We start from the raw sequence: 18,269 nt of genomic DNA on the forward strand, positions 1-18,269 counted from the left end.
ATTATTTATGGCTGAATCTCTGTGCCTGACAAGGCTGCTGTCACAGAGGGGACACACAAGAAATGCTCCTTGGCAGCTGGAAGAAAAGTGTATGTCACCAAGTGTGATGGCTCAAATACAAAATTCCCATACTTCACTGGACAAGGAGAGCTTTTGGTTGAATGATGTTAAATATAGTATAGACACTATGAAGTTGTGCTTAGATTGAATACCATTCATGTTCTTTTACAGGCCTCTATGCTACCCACAAAATCTATTTTTCCAGGGCTTCAAAGAAACACAGCTTTCTTGGCAACTGGACAGGTATAAGCGGAATCCAAGTAGAAGGAAAACCAAATCTCATTAGCATCTAGTTTCTGAATAGGCAATGTATGGTTGAAATAATGAGAAAAATAAATACAGCAATATTGAAATCATTGGCAAAGACTGAAATATGAGAAATCAGATATTGAGATTTCTATGTAGTTAGAAATTACAAAATCAAATGACCAGCGTGGTAAAAAGTAGCATGGACAGAAAAGTACATTGAGGACCAGTGACACATTGGGAAACAAACAACAAACAAAGAAGAGTCTGAGAAATAGATCACAAGCAGAACAATTTCCATTAGACACACCTACCTAAATTGTCCACTGGTACCATCAGCCTATTGTCCTATATTACCTTGGAAACTTCAGTTACTTTTTCCAGGGCTACCATCCATGAAATCCTTCCAACGTGGCTGAGCTTAACCTTGCTCACTCTTTGAGCCTCATCTAAACTTTTGCTGACACCCCCTACCCCAAACAGTTACACAACCAGGTTGACTTTAAGTCAAATGAAACATGACTGAACTCCTATTATTGTTGTGAAACAATTACCCATGAGTCTCATATTTCTGCATACCTCTGGTTGAAGGCATTGCAGCCTTTTGTTCTGGATTATCCTTTCAAGGTTGTTTACAAAGCAAACAACATTGATATATAGAGATAGTTTCTTACAGAGGAAAAGAGAGTAGATTTATTTGCTGTCCAGAATAGTAAAGCAAATGTTTCCCTCTGGGATAAAGGCTGAGCAGGTTTGCCTGACGTTTTTTAGAGGATTGCATTTCCCAAAGATCAGAGTTTCTCAGTTATGCCACAAACACACTGTATGTGCACAATTCATGTAGGCTATCTCATATCCTTCTCATGGTATTTGAGGGGGTAGTAAGGACTCGAAAGTTGGAAGCACATGCTGCCTGGTGTACTGTATATAATAAAGTCCCTTGTTTCTGACCCAGAAACCTCATGTCTTCTGCTAGCATCTAGGCCGTGGAGGCAGACTAGTTTGTAAGTTTTCAAGCAGGGAAGAATCTCCCACCCTTCACAGTTCTTGATAATAATACGTTCAATATGATTCCAGTGCTATAAATACAGTGATGGGTGACCACTATGCTTGTCCTCCAATAAGGTTTGCATTTTACAGAGGGAGAAAAACAAAACCTCGTTTAAATAATAAAGACCGTGGTAACTACAGTTTCACACAAGTACTATAACGGGAAGGCAACAGGGAGCTGTGAGAGAGAATAAATGCAGACATAGAGGGTAGGATAGCGAGGAATAAAGATCTCTGAATTAGTAACTTTTAAACTAGAACATGAAATGTACGAAAGAGTCTTCCACTGGAAGTATGAGATAGGAGTGTTCTAGGTATGCATCAAAACCAAGGGTTCTAAGGTGAGAAAGAGTTTGGGTGCCAGAAGACCAAGATGGCTAGAATGAGGCAAGAGCACGGGTAAAACTGTTTGAAAATTATATAGGAGAGGTTAGAAGGATCCACAGCAGACGAGAAGTCTGGAAGAATTTGTTAATCATTGTGTTTCTCCTAGCAGGGCACCTGTCGAAGATTTGGCTCCCAATAATCACTACCTCCCAAATTAACACTTTCTTTCTCTGTCAAAAGCAGTGTTTTCTTTAAAACAGAAAGGCTCGCAGAATACGATTTTTTTTTAACTTTAGGCTCACTCATAAATAATTTATTTTTCCTGGCCTCGGTCCACTCTCCTGTTAATCACTGCTTCCCTTGACCTCTCAGTACATTCTTGTTCAGCTGGATTTTTGCCACCTTCATACAAACTTGCCTTTACTTAGCCCACCCTAAAAACATAAGGACAGTTTTAAAATTCCACTTGGCTCCAACATACCTCCTCCAGATATTGCCCCATTTTATATGACACTCTTCAAAGCAAAGCTGTCAAAATAGTTGTGTATGATGACTCCTTCTTCATGTTCTATTTGTTCTTTATAAACATTGTCAATTTGCCCTTCTCTCTGTTTTCCCAACCAGTAGTAGAAGGGGTATGTTGATTTTATTATTCTTTTTTTTATGTTTTTTTAAAAAATTTTTATTTATTTATTATTGAGAGACAGAGAGATACAGAGCATGAGCATGGGAGGGGCAGAGAGAGGTGGAGACACAGAATCCGAAGCAGGTCCAGGCTCTGAGCTGTCAGCACAGAGTCCCACGCGGGGCTCGAACTCACGAACTGTGAGATCATGACCTAGGCCGAAGTCAGTTGCCGAACGGACTAAGCCACCCAGGCACCCCGATTTTATTATTCTTTTAAAAGAAGTAGTTTTGACTTGGTTTAGATGTGTTTTATCTTTTCCTAATTCATTTCTGCCCTTATAATGATAAAGGCTAACCACAAAGTTCTAAGCAAAGTCCTGGTGCCCTGTATCTTTTATATATTTTGATTCATTCAATCCTCACAATTCTGCAAGGCAGGTGCTATAACTATCACCCATACATTATAGATGAGAAAATAGAAGAGCTTATGTTACTTTCTCAAGGTCAAAAAACTATCAAGAGGGAAAGCAGAGATTCATTATGTAGACAGTCTGGCTTCAGAGGCAATGAATGCCTCATTATTAAAACCTATCTCCTTCTTTGGCTTTATTCTACAGGTAATGTTTTTTAACTTTAAAGCTGACTATATAACTCATTAATTTTAGCCTTTCTTTTTTGTCTAATATAAAAATTTAAGACTATATATTGCCAATTGGGTTAGACTCCATTTATATTACATAAGTTGTGATATGTAATAATTTTTTAAATCAGCCCCATTTTCTTTTTTTTTTAATTTTTTTTTTTAACGTTTATTCATTTTTGAGACAGAGAGAGACAGAGCATGAACAGGGGAGGGGCAGAGAGAGAGGGAGACACAGAATCGGAAGCAGGCCCCAGGCTCTGAGCCATCAGCCCAGAGCCCGATGCGGGGCTCGAACCCACGGACCGCGAGATCGTGACCTGAGCCGAAGTCGGACGCCCAACCAACTGAGCCACCCAGGCGCCCCAAATCAGCCCCATTTTCTAATATCCATTTTGATTTTTTTATTTGATCTTCCCATTGTTCAGAACAATGTTTTGAAATTTCTAAACTCATGGAAGTTTCTTGCTTTTCTTGTTTATTACTAGATTCCTAACATAATCAGAACTATTGTCAGACAATGTGGTTTATATGACACACCTTGTAAAATTGGTGGAGGCATGTTTTTTTTGTTTTTTTAAAAAAATTTCTTGTAACGTTTATTTACCATTGAGAGAGAGGCAGGCACAGAGTGTGAGCAGGGGAGGGGACAGAGAGAGGGGGAGACACAGAATCCGAAGCAGGCTCCAGGTTCTGAGCTGTCAGCACAGAGCCCGACGTGGGGCTCGAACTCACAAACTGTGAGATCATGACCTGAGCCGAAGTCGGTCACCTAACCAACTGAGCCACCCAGGTGCCCTGACTGAGGCATGTCTTAAAGAATGAAGTCAATTTTCAGAAATGTCCATGTATGTTTGAAGCAAATTGTTGAATCTCTACTGTTGGGTATAATGTCTTTCATATGCTCATTAGATCTAGTTCCTTGACTGTGTTAATTCTCCAATATTCTTACTGATTTTTGGCCTGTTTATCAATTATTGAGATAAGGAAAATATCCAAATGTAGGTGTATATTTTCTATTTCTTTTTGTGGTTTTTCAAATATTTATATTATTTACTTTAGAAATTCTTTTGTAAAGGTATACAAGTATATAATTTTTATATAATTTGGATGAATTGAATTTTTTAACATCATGCAGTGACACTTTATCTTCAATAATGCCTTTTATATTAGAAAGTACTTTGATATTGATATAATAACACAGATTTCCCTTGGTTATTATTTTTCCTATTTTTAAATTTTTACCCTTATCGTTTGTATATTTTTATTATTTTAAAAATTACCTTTTATAAAAAACATATAGCCTGATTTGGCTATAAAGTGGAAACATTTTTGCGGGTTTTTTAAAAATATTTAATCCAATTACATTTATTGTCTTAACTGGTAGCTTATTTTTGCTATTATTTTATGCTGTTATTTATCTGTTTTTGTGTTTTCTTTTTTCTCTCATTTCTTGACTTCATTGGATTAAACATTTTATTTTTCTCATTATTCTTCTGCTATTATATTTAGAAAGCTATAAACTCCATTTTTTAATTTTGTTATCCTAGAAATAATAAATATGTATAATTAATATATCAAATGTTCAAATCCATCAATAGATCAACCTCCCAAATAATATAAGGACTTTAAAAAGCCTTAACGCCAATAGCCTCTTCATGATTAACATGGTACTATTTGGGAGGATTCTTTTACTTCTTTCTTGATTTTTTAAAAATTCCATAGGACATTCTTATTATCATGTCTTCATATACATCCACAGCTGAACTTTTTATTCCTCTTTGCAAGTCAAAATTACCAGTTGTGATCACTTTCATGCTGCCTAAATGAATTCTATAAGAATTCTCTTTTATAAGAGGGCTCTATTGTTAAAATCTCTCATGTGCCTCTCATGGAATGTTCTTTTTGAGTCTTTTCACTGGGTTTCACTAGTTTCTGTTCAAATTTTATGAATCATAGAGGTTATTCCAGACCCCCACACTTACTGTCTATCCTGCTGATTTTCTTCACACCAATTCTCCTCATTTCAGTTGTTTGGGTGTTTTCTCTTCCTTCCCTCCTAGAATCTCAACTCCAAAAGGAATACTATGTTTTATTCACTAATGATTTTTCAGGCACTAATACAGCCTCTTGACTGTGATAAGCCTTTCATAAGTATCTAGTTTAAAATAAAATCTTGAATTGGGAATCTTTAGGACTTAATGATACTATTTGCCATAAATACAGGAATCTCTTTTGTCTGGTTCCTTTGTATTCTCATTACCTAGGCTGTGTTTATATATGACATATCTTTAATAAGTAATTATGGATTAATAAAAACAAATCAGTGAACAAACCTTACATACTTTATTTTCCATAAACAATGTTGATGGAATCACAAGAATATTGGATAATGGAGATAATGGGCAATTGTTGAGGCATTAAGCCCCAAACTCTATCTTCTTCCATTTAGATTCTCTGACATGGATAGTTTATCCAAGAATTCTTGGACTCTGCCCAAGATGTGGCAGCATTAGTGAAAGTTTCCTTATATTCAACTAGCTTTTTAGAAACAAAGTGTTCTCTCTTACATTTATATCCTATCAGGGATGATAGGGATACAAACCTATTAAGTAACCTAGAAACGCATAAACAAATTAACTGGTAAAAAATGAGGATGTGCAGATAAATTTTGGAAGTTAATTTTGCATTAATTTGGGTGGCAAATCTTCTAAATCTAATGAAATGAAGAATAACTAGTATAGAATATGTGAAACAAGAGGAAAAAATGTTTTAAAAGTAGCTTAAAAATAGGCTCATCAATAATAGCAATGGTCTTGAGATTTTAGATTTCCAAGACAAGATTTTACACATACCACCATTTATCAGTAGAACATACAGAGTTGTCTTAAAAATGTTTTGCCATATGGATATAAAAGCATATCAAATTAACACAATATTTTCACACAAGGATAAATTAATGTTAAAATCTAGAAAGGGAAATAATCCCAAAATAAAGTATTTATTTAAATTAAATAAATCTAGCTTATGAAAATCTCACTAACTTATCTTCCTTATTCCCATTTTGTCTTTGTCCAGAGAAAATTTTATCACAGAATCTAGCAAGCCACAGACAAATACTGGGAAACAAAAATTAGAAATATGTATTTTAACATCTATTCTCTGGCCTAGCAATACCCAAAATGCTACATCAAACACTCCTTTCACCCTTGCTATGAATAGTCCAATGAGACCTAATAAGAATTGATAATTAGAAACTTGAAGAGTTGGATGTTTTGATGTTGTTTTTATTGTGTCCTGATCTTTAAAATCATGCACTTTTGGGGCATCTGGGTGGTTCAGTCGGTTAAGCATCTGACTTCGGCTCAGGTCACCATCTCACAGTTCGTGGGTTTGAGCCCTGCATCAGGCTCTATGCTGACAGTTCAGAGCCTGGAGCATGCTTTGGATTCTCTGTTTCCCTCTCTCTCTGCCCCTCCCCTATTCATTCGTTCTTTCTCTGTCTCTCCCTCTCTCTCTCTCTCTAAAAAAAAAAAAAAAAAAAAAACAAAAAAAAAAAAAAAAAACAAACAAAAAAACAAAAACATTAAAAATTAAAAAAATAAAAATATATAAAATCATGTATTTCCTTATTTTTCCAAGGAAAAATTCAGATATTAAGGAACCATGAATAATTTTTTTCCTGAGTAAAATTTTTAAGTGAAGACAAAACATGGTAAATATGGGAAGAGCTAACGGAGGAACGTAAGATAGGCATTTGGCTCCAAATGAGCAATTAATAGATGTCTATGATGGAAGCTAGCTAATTCTGTTGTACCAAACTGAAAGCGTTGATGATCCATGCTGCATTAATCAAGGCAGTTTTGTATTAAATGTAGTATACAAAGGTTATGATTAGAACTTGTATTTTCCTCTGTATAACAGAATAGGTCAAAAGAGAATAACAAAACTTCAAGAATTTTTAGTTTTATTTGTATAAATCAGAAACAAATTGTATGTGCTTTTAATAAAAAGATATAGCAAGTGTGAAAAATAGGTGTTCATTGAAAAAGTATTTTTAAGCACTTCTTCTATGACATATACTGTTAAGAATAATGGAGATAGAGCAATAGGTGAGATTAAAATCCCACCTTCATAAAACCTAAAAATCATCTGGATCACCTAGTTCCAGAAAATTTTGCAACAGATTCTAAAATTACAGCCATATATAGTGAAGTCCATGTGTTTATAAAAAACAATTGATAAAACATCTCCTACATTTTTCTAGTATATGTAGTGTGCCATTCATTACATATGTGAAATGTCGGAAGTTTGCTAAAATTCTTTCATAAGTATATTTTAGGGTGTGTTCATGTATCATTAGAAGCGATAGTATAAGAACAAATGAAAAGACAAGTCAATGACAGAACTTACTGTAACAGAAGACCATATTCTAGTATTAAGTCATTAAAAAATTTTAAATATAGTTAACATTCTGATATCAGTTTTCTTAAGAGTGTAATAAATATTTAAAATGTAGATTGAATTATCAGACACTAGCAGAAACATGTTTTATAATTAAAAACAAAGTTTTGATGACTATCGAATGACTTACAAATAAGTATAAAGTCTCTTCTGAAACATATATAATGGAGACATAATTAACTAAACTCTATTAGATTACTCTGACACACTGAAAGATAGTAAAAACATGTTCTTTGAGACTGCGCTAATCACCCATTTGCCTCAATTATCCACTCCATTGCACAGAACAAAATTATAGGACTTTTGATGTAAGCTTCAGTACATAAATTCTGATACGGATTTAGAAATAATAACCCAAAAAAACACCCCAATTTATTTCTTTAATATGATAGTTCCATACTCCATTTAGATCTTCAGGAGTTCTATGGCTATAGCTAAATGGAGTGTTTAAGGTTTAGAATATGCATTGTTTAAAAACATAATTATCTGACTTCTTAGTTAACTCTTTCCTAACATCCCAAGGACAAGTTAACTGGATTGTTTACTAAAAGTAAATGGGTTTCCAGAAGAGTCAGAATAACAGTCTTTACCTTTTAATATGTTTGGATACCAAGATTGTGCCTACTCAACTCCAGAAAAAGTAACTCTCCTATCCATTTTATAATTAGGTCTGAATTCTTTTTAACTGACTCTTACTTTAAAGCCTCTGGGGATTGGATTACATGCATTGAATATGAAGTCTACACTGTTTGGTATTATTTCACTTAGTTATAATGACATTGAAATAATGTAGCATGAGTATTATAAATGTATACAGAATAATGCAGTATTGAAATAACGATACAAAATCCATGAATCTGGTTAGTTGTGTTCATATCTTTCCTTCTGTGTCTATTCCTCCTACTGTGATCCTTGAGTCCCCGGGGATTTGTAAACATTTTCCTGTGAGTCCAGGAGATTTTGCTATAATACACATACTTATAATTTGTATTTTATTTTCTATGAAAACTTGAGGCAAATGGGTGATTAGTGCAGTCTCAATAGAAAACGAAAATTTCTATTTTCAAAACATACCATTTTTTTTATTGACATCTGTATGGTTCTTTTATCTGAGTCCTATACACAATTTCCTGACTTACCGGTTTACCTGCTTATGGTATATTGTTCTGCAAATGTGCACCTGTTCCAAACATAACAACATCCAAAGGAAATAATAGAAGTTGTTAAATCTACGACTGACCAGTAATTTCATTTAAATGATAATCAGCATTATCTAGAGGCTCTTTCAGGGCCAAGAACTATCATAGAATATCAGAGACCCTGGTCAGGCTCCAGATACCATGGCAGGAGAGCTATACAAAATGTAGTTAGGCACAGGTCAGATTTTGAGAAGAGCCAATGCATGTGATTTAAAGATTTAGCTTTCCTTGGGGCGCCTGGGTGGCTTGTTCGGTTAAGCGTCCGACTTCGGCTCAGGTCATGATCTCACGGTCTGTGAGTTCGAGCCCCGCGTCGGGCTCTGTGCTGACAGCTCAGAGCCTGGAGCCTGTTTCAGATTCTGTGTCTCCCTCTCTCTCTGACCCTCCCCCGTTCATGCTCTGTCTCTCTCTGTCTCAAAAATAAATAAACATTAAAAAAAATTTTTTTTTAAAGATTTAGCTTTTCTTCTGTCTTTCTTGCATGGAAAAAGTATAAAAAGAGACGTTATAATATGTTCTTCAAAATTACTGATGATGAAAAACTTACCAAAATATTTATATAAACATACATACATCCCTACTAAATAATGGCTATCATATAAGCATAAAACTTTTTCAAAACTAAAGAAATGCAAAAATGTACACAGCTATGTTGTTAATGTGGAAATAAAAGAATAACAACACTGCACTTGGGGGATGTGAATTATTTATAATGTGTGATTTTGCTACATGGATAATTTCTCAATCTTCACCGATTGTGTACAAATAGCTCTAAAATTTGATAGAATTTGGAATGGAAGTTTGGAAATTCTGAATAACCTCATAGCAATTAAGGACCAAGCAGAGGCCAGATCACACATTCATCTGAGATTCTTTTTTAAGGCTCTTAAATAAAGATGTGGTAGCAGGATTAAGCAACGGGCAATACTGAGCCCCCTACTGACTAACAATAGCAGTAAGACAATATTGCTTGTAGGTGCAGGTACAGGAAGTGGCATTACTAGGATTTTTTTTAGCGCTGGAACCTTAAAAGAAGGGCTGCCTGTCAGAAGCTGTAGACAGAACAGAATTTCTGTAAAGACTGTGAGGCCGTGGAGAAGGAACAAAAGGATTAATTATCCCAAGTCCTCCTTCCTCCTACACTCTGATCTCTTGTGGATAACTTCAATTGGTCAAACCCCACTGGGAACCAGTGTGCCAGGGAGGCTGGGGGTGGCACTCCATAAAGAAAAATCTGACAGGCACACAGTAGGGTAATGAGGTGGAGCATAGGTGTGGGGAGGGGGTTGGGGGTGAGAATAGCCAATAGAATGCCCTCTGCAAGATCTGATTGACCAAAATAAATAAAAGAGGTGTATACAATGAAAAACTCAACAGATGGACATGTCATAATTGTCTCAATGGTAAAGTGGTCCTATTGCTTTGATACCCTAAAGTATCCCTCATTAGAACTGCAGCAGTGCACCCTAACCCAGATGAGTTAGACAAGCAGTTATTTTGAAAAAGGTGCTGTGGAAGCTTCATCTGTTCCCTTCGCCGATCACATTCTCCTCTCTCCTTGAAAAGAGCCATTTTCCTAATTTCCTGGTAAGTATGCTCTTGCTCTCTTTTCACATTTACATATATATATATATATATTACATATATACATACATATATACATATATATATATTACATATATATATATATGTAATATATATATGTATATATGGGGGGGCTACCACTGACTCCTTTTTAGATTTATAGGAACGGAAAATTTTGTATATTTTATTTAGTTTTGTTTTTCCATAACACCTTTATTGAGATATAACTTTCACTTCATAAAATTCACTCTTTTAAAGTGTTTTTAGAGGTGCCTGGGTGGCTTAGTCAGTTAAGCATCTGACTCTTGTTTTCAGTTCATGTCATAATCTCACAGTTCATCATTTCGAGACCGGTGGAGCCTGCTTGGGATTCATTCTCTCTCTCTCTCTCTCTCTCTCTCTCTCTCTCTCTTTCTCTCTCAAATAAATAAACTTAAAAAAAATAAAGTGTTTGTAGTATATGCACTGAGTTGTGCAACCATCACCAATTTTAGAATTAGAATATTTTCATCATGTCAAAAAGAAAGCCCATGCCCATCAGCAATCATTTTCAATTTTTGCCTTCCCCTGGGCCCTGGCAACCACCACTCTACTTGTCTCTATGGGCTTGCCTATTTTGAACATTTCACATCAACAGGATCACACTACATGTGTCATTTGGGGTCTGACCTCTTTCACTTAGCATAATGTTTACAAGATTCATCCATGTTGCATTATGTATTAGCATTTTAATTATTCTTATGGCCAATTATATTCCATTCTATGGATACATCATATTTTTTAACCCATTTATTAGTTGATGGACATTGAATTGTTTCCACATTTTGGTTGCTGTGAATGATGCTGCTGTAAAATTCATGTATAATTTTTATGAGGACATCAGAATTCCTAGCGGGTAAGAATGCTGACTTGTGGTTTTCATTTGCATTTACCTAATGGCTTATGATATGACTATCCTTTCATATGCATATGCATATTCGTTATTTGTATAATATTTGGGAAAATTTCTATTCAAATCATTTGCTCACTTAAAACAATAACAGCCATATTTAATTCACTAATCATACATGTCTTGGTCAGCTACAGCTGCCATAACAAAATACCATAGACTGGGTGACTTAAACAACAGAAATTTATTTCTCAGAGTTCTGAAGGCTCGAAGTCCAAGATCAAACTGCTGGTAAGGTAGGTTTCATTTTGAGCCTCTTTTCATATAGAAAACCACCAGCTAGCTGTGTACTCACATGACCTTTTCTTTGTGCATGAGAGATGGGAAAGAGAGAGAGTGATCACCCTAGTGTTTCTTATGAGGACACCAAGCCTATCAAATCAGGACCCTACCTACCCTTATGACCTCATTGAACCTTAACTATTTCCTCAGAGGCCCCATCTCCCAATACAGCCAAAATGAAGGTTAGAGCTTCAACATAACAGATTTTGGGAGACACATTTACCCTGTAACAATACTATTTACTCATTTAAAGAGTAAAGTTCAAGTATTTTTAGTATATTTACAGAGTTATGCAACCATTACCACAATTTTATTTTCACTAGCCCCTCTCCCCCCATGAAAAAACTCATAGCCACCTACAGCCATTCACCATTTCCCCCTAACACTCCTCCCTAACCGTTGGCAACTATTAACTATTTTCTGTGCCTATGGACCTACCTATTCTAAACATTTAATATAAAGAATGCCATACAAGGTGTGGTCTTTTGTTGTTCTCATTATTCACGTAGCATGATGTTTTCAAGGTTCAATCGTACTGTAGCACATATCAGGATTTCATTTTTTGTCTATGAACAAATAATATTCCATTGTACAGACATACCACATTTTTGCTTCTCCATTCTTCAGTTGATGGACATTTGGGTTGTTTCCACTTTTTGGCTGTTGTGAATAATGCTTCTGTGAACATTCATGCACAGGTTTTTATGTGAACATATATTCACATTTCTCCTGGCCACACACCTGTGATTCAAGTGAAACTGCTGGATCGTATGGTAACTGTGGCTTTAGTGTTCTGAGAAACCATCACTGAAGCCCCATGGGCCTGAGGTTTATTTAATGGACTTTTAAAAATTGCTAATTCAGACTCTTTGCTCCGTATAGTTCTATTCAAATTTTCTCTTACTTCTAAAGTCAGTTTCAATAATTTCTGCTTCCCAGGAATTATTAAATTTCAAGTAGAATATCTAATTTGTGTCATAAAATTGTGTACAATGTTCCATTTTTATTTCTGTAAAATTAATATTAATTGTGCCTTGCTCATATCTGATTTTAATTATTTGTGCATTCTTTCTTTCTCTTGGGTCAGTCTAGCTGAAGTTTGTTACATTTTTTTTTTATCTTTTCAAAAAACCAATTTTTGGTTTTGTTGATTCTGTTTTTCTACTCTAAATTTCATAAACTTCCACTTTAGTCTTCATTATATTCTTCCTTTGCTCAAATTTAGTTTACCCTTCTTTTTCCATTGCTTTAACGTAAAAAGATAATAGACTACTGATTTGAGATCTTTCTTCTCTTTTAAAACTATAAATGTTAAGGCTGCAAATTTCCCTGTAATTACATGAATCCACAAGTTTTTACATGTTGTATATTCATGTTCACTCATCTCAAAGTATTTTTTTATTTCCCTTGTGATTTCATCTTTAACCTATTAGCCATGTTAAGTAAGTGATGCTTAATTTCCACAGCTTTCTGAACTTGCCATTTCCTTCTGTTATTATATTTAATTTCACTCCACTGTAGTCAGAGGAAAGTAATTTATAAGATCCCAATCTTTGTAACTTTATTTAGACTTGGTTTATGGCTTATCATATGTTCTATCTTGGAGAATGTTCCAAGACATGTACAGATCTTGTTAGGTGGAGTATTATTGCACAGATGTCTATTGTGTCTAGTTGGTTTATAGTGCTGTTTAAGTCTTCTATTTTCTTATCGGTCTTCTGCCTACTTGTTCTAACCATTAGTGAAAGCAAGGCATTGAAATCTCAAACTATTATAGTTGAATTGTCTGTACCTCCCTTCAGTTCTGTCAGTTTTTTCTTTATATATGCTAGTGCTCCACTGCTAGGTAGGTGTATATTTACAATTGTGATCTTTCTGATAGATTAAACCTTTAATCAATGTCTCTCTTTATCTCTAGTCCTTTAGTTTGTTTTAAAATTAACTTTGGTCTGGTATTAATATAGCCATTTCAGCTTTCTCAACACTTGATCTGTTTGCATCTTTGAGTCTAAAGTGTGTCTTCTGTACATAGCATATATTTGGTCTTGGTTTGGTTTTGTTTCCATTCAGTCTGACAATCTCTGCTTTTTAATTACACTGTTTAATTCATTTATATCTAATGTTGTTATTTATATAGTTAGATTTAAGTTGCCATTTTACCTTTAGTTTTCTGTATGTCTCATGATACTAATTTCTCTACCCTTCCTTTTGAATCAAGTAAATATTTTCTGGTGTAGTATTTTAGTTCCTTTAATGATTTTTTTTAATAATACATAGATGTATGTATTCATTAGAGGCTATTCTAGGGCATACTATATATATCTCCTCAGAATCTACTTCAGTGTATACTGATTTAACTTCAGCGAGACTCAATCCTATCTCACGCTATTCCCTTTTCCCCTTTGTGTTATTATTGCTACAAATATTTCATTTATATATGTTACAAAACCAATAAGACATTGTTATAATTATTGCATTATATGTTATGTCTTTTAAAGAAGCTGAGAGCGGGGTGGTGCCTGGGTGACTCAGTTGGTTGAACGTTCGACTCTTGATTTCAGCTCAGGTCATGATCTCGCCGTCGTGAAATCCATCTCTGCATCTGGCTCTGTGCTGAGTATGAAGCCAGCTTGAGATTCTTTCTCTCCCCCTCTCTCTCTCTGCCCCTCCCCTGCTTGTGCACACTCTCTTACTCTCTCTCTCAAAATAAATAAATAAATATTAAAAAAAAAATAAAGAAGCTGAGACAAAGATAAAGAAGTATATATTCATAGAGTTTGTTATAATGGCCTTATTATTTACCATTTCTGGGTTTATTCCTATAGATTCAATTTACTATCTGGTACCATTCTGTACTCTAATACGGCTTTTCTCCCACCCACACGCTCTGTACTGTTATTGTCAAATCTATTCCATTTCTAAAAGGTGTTAGGCTTTACCATGCACTTAATTACATATATGTTGCTTTACCTAATTGTTTTTTAAAGTCAGGTAAGACAAGATAGGAAAAGAAATATGCATTTTTACTGGCTGTTTTTGTTTTAATTAACTTTACCAGGGCTTTTAATTTTTGTCATGGGCTTGAATTACTATCTGGGGTAATTTCCTTTCACCTAAAAAAAAAAAAAATTCTTTTAGTACTTCTTATAAGTATGTTTGGCTAGATATGAAACCTCTTTTTTTTGGATCTGAGGACATCTTTATTTCAAATTAAATGTTGAAAGACAATCTTGCTGGATATGAATCCTAATTGGCTTTTTTGGTGTTTGTTTTCAGCACTTTGAATATGACATCACCCTGCATTCTGGCCTTCACTATTTCTGACAATTAATCTCATTGGAGTTCCCTTGTACAGGATTAGTAAAGGAACTGCTGCTTTCAAGATATTCTTGAAAAATTTCACCTTCCATCAGTTTTACTCTGTATCTGAGTATAGATTTATTTTCTGTTATCCTACTTGGAGTTGGTTGTGCTTCTTAGATGTGTAGATTAAGGTTTTTCCACAAATTGGGGAAATAGTCATTATGTTTTCAATTTTTTTAAATCCTTTTCTCTCTCTCTCATCTCACTCCCTAAAGGGTGTAGCCTTGGGCATATGACAATCATTCAAGGATGACAGTGGTTTTAGCAGGGCTATCTTGGTCTGCCTCTTTATGGGATCTGTTAAGCTGTAGGCCTTTCTTGGTACCAAATAGTTAGGTTCCATTAATTGCTTGCTCATTGCACTATTGTTTTGACAATGTCCTAGGGGCATAAATTGTAGCACATTGTGATCCAATTAAATTAAGGCACCTTTTCAGGGGTAGTTTTGAGGCAAATCTTCAAAATTTGTTGTGACTACAGGAGGGCTCTTCTTAGCTGTATCTCTCCCTGATTCTTTCTTGTATATTAACTGGCCTACAGTTTAGTTTGTTACTCTCATGGAGCTACCAGGTTCCTATAATTGCTTAAAAAATAAAGTCAGTGAACTTGGGGAGAGCTTCAGAGCTCTCTGTTCTTATAGCCAGGCTCTCCCCCTGGGCTAAATTTCTGCATCACTGCTCCGAAGCTGGAGATGCAAACAGCTGCCTGCTTCTCCTTGAATGACACCCTGCTTTAAGAGCTGGGGGCTGGGTGCAGCCAGAGGAGGTAGCCTCTAGTCTCTTCTGGTGTGGAACCTCTGTCATACAAGCAAGCTAGGGCAAGGGTGAATGGGATCTCAGTATTTTCAATCTTCCATGACTGGGGTAGAACTTCCAAACTACAAGTGTGGGCTAGGTGAATGCCCTGAACTCTCAGGGCTGGAGGAGGATGAAAAAAAGCTGACAGCTGGGAGAGATACCACACTCACTGAAGGAGAGCTGGGGAAGCGAAGCTCTATATTCTTTGCCACAGCCATCCAGAGTGCTGACTGGGGAGGGGGCACATAGAGTGGGAGTGGGTGTGACAAGTGCCGCGCACTTGCCATTCGTCCCGAAATTTAGTAGATGTTCTCGAATAAATAAATGTTTCCACATGTGCTGCATGCCCGTAGGACGATTTCCAGAGACTTTAGATAATTGCTTAATTTTCATCAGTCATGGCTGCCTGGGGAAAGAGTCCACGGAGTCCTCACAATGCCTTTTGGGAAACTGTTCATCTGTAAGCTTTCTTTCATGACTCTCTTCCTTTCCTCAACATTGACTGTATTCACCTACACTGGCAAATGTAGCATGTTGTGTTCATTGTGACTTTTTTGCATTTTTCCATTTTATGATTACACCATGATTATTTTTTCACTGATCTAATACTGATGGGGCTTTACAATATAATAAACGTTCCTATGAATATTACTGCCAATGTCTCTTCAGGCACAACTGATGAGGTTTTGGGGTGATGGTGTGGAGGTCTGGAGCCGACGACCAAGAAAGAATTCTTGAAGACATCTTTGACGCAAAAAGGTGATCTCAGGGACAGGGCCGTGGGCAGAAAGAGCTGCACTGGGGTTGTGAAGAGTGGCTAGTTCTATAGTAAGAAGTTGGGGAGGAAAAGTCTAAAGGGAGGCCTCCAGAGGGACTTTCATCTGCTAAAGAGGACTCCTAAGCTGCCCGAGGCCTTGCTATTGTCAAGCTAAGGTTGTTTTCCCTCTAGTAAGACATTAACATTAGGACACTAGGGGGTTCCTGGAAAACTCTATTTGTCTCAAGTATTTGGCTGCAGGTTATGAGGAAATTTAATTTTACCTGCCATTTCCTTCTTGCCTTTGTTTCCCATATCACTATGAGGAGTGATGTTGGGGCTCCAGGAAACTGAGTCTATAGGTTTCTGGAGAGTAGGCTACAGATGGCCTTTTTCTTGTAATTTACTAAGATATTTGCAAACTGATGGAGATCCATGTCCTGTATGACTGTGATCTCTATCAGTTAGTCATTTTTTTCTTTCCTTTCCATTGTCCTTGGGCAGCCAAGAGTGCCTGAAGGATATCACACACATCCCACCTGGGGGGAGAGGGTGTGTGCTAGCTTGCACTCTGTCCTTAGCCTGCCCCATGCTCGCTCATCACAACTAGGAGACTCTCTAGGTTACATGCCCAGGATAGCAATAGGCAGATTTTATGAGACTAACCAACTGTTATTACCTAAAGCCAAATTCTTTTCAAAATAGACTTTCACTGGCATGTTCAAGAGAGTTCAGGGTGGCTCCCTAACCTTGATATAATTTAGTATTGTAAGCCATTTGAGATTTTTGTCTGTATCATTTAGGTTTCATTTACTGACTATTAGTGAAACTAAATGGTTTTTGTTTCACGGCCATGTAGATTTCCCACTTGGTAAAGTGTTTGTAGAACATTTGTTTGCCTATTTTTTATGTTGAGTTATGAGAATTGCTTTAATACTCTGGAAACCCCTGGTACTTAGACTGATATTGAAACACAGTTCTTGAAAAATTTTCAAATCTTTATAAGTTTTGGCTGCCCATTTCATTTAGAATGTGTACATTGATGACTAGAACATCTTAAGCTTATGTAATTGGATTTGTCATTTTCCTATAAGGGTTTATGTCCTATCCACAGTGTTCTTGCATTCATCACCACAGGTAGCACTTTGCCCATTGTACTCATCAAATGCAGAGCATCAAACTTAGGATTCTTCCATTTTTCCCCACAGGCTTTTCACCATGTCACCTTTCCATTCTTCACCACAGGCAGTGATTCATCTATAGCACTTTCAATTTATTTCCAAAGACACCTCTTTTCCTGCAGTGCTCTGGCACTTGTTACGACAAGCTCCATCTGTAATGGTTTCCCACTGCTCACATCAGGCTCTGCTCCTTCCACAGGCTCTTCATTCTTCACTACTGGCACCACTCCATCTGCAATGCTTTTTCATTCTGCATCCTGGTTAGTGTTTTGTCCTTAGTGTTCTTTCTTCCATTGCCATCTATAGTGTCTTTTGATTCTTCACCAAAGGCTGGGTTTCATTCCTGGTGCTTATGCTCTGTGGTCGGTCCTTCATTCATAGTGCTTCCCCATTCTCTACCTTGGGCAATTGTTCCTCTGTAGTGGTTGTCTATATTTCTTCACAAGCAATGTTTTTGTTTGTTTGGTTTTTTGTTGTTGTTGTTGTTGTACTCTTCCAATCTTCACCAAGCACTACTTCATGTACAAAACTCTTTTTCCAAGTCCACAAATGTACCAAGTTTTCTTCTCATTCAGGGTCTATCTGCTATTTTCTCAGCTTCTCTGCTTCATTATTGCATTATACAATTCCTTTGGTTTCAAATGTAATGAGCCTTCCTATGAAAGTCCATTTTGACCCCACGATGTAAATTTCATCATCCCTTTATATTCTCCCTTGTTATTCTATATTATGTTTGCCTTGTT

The 18,269-nt window shown here is 36.1% G+C and overlaps 1 long non-coding RNA gene across 1 annotated transcript in view; it reads left to right on the forward strand.

The window, feature by feature from the left end:
- LOC131497300 (uncharacterized) overlaps positions 1 to 16,346 on the forward strand; it is a 37,903-nt gene extending 21,557 nt beyond the window's left edge. The window contains exon 3 of the long non-coding RNA XR_009254897.1: positions 16,258 to 16,346. This is a non-coding gene — a long non-coding RNA (uncharacterized LOC131497300). The remainder of the gene's footprint in view (positions 1 to 16,257) is intronic.
- The last annotated feature ends 1,923 nt before the right edge of the window (positions 16,347 to 18,269 follow it).

The sequence above is a fragment of the Neofelis nebulosa genome, chromosome 1, assembly GCF_028018385.1.
Source record: "Neofelis nebulosa isolate mNeoNeb1 chromosome 1, mNeoNeb1.pri, whole genome shotgun sequence".
NCBI lineage: Eukaryota > Metazoa > Chordata > Mammalia > Carnivora > Felidae > Neofelis > Neofelis nebulosa.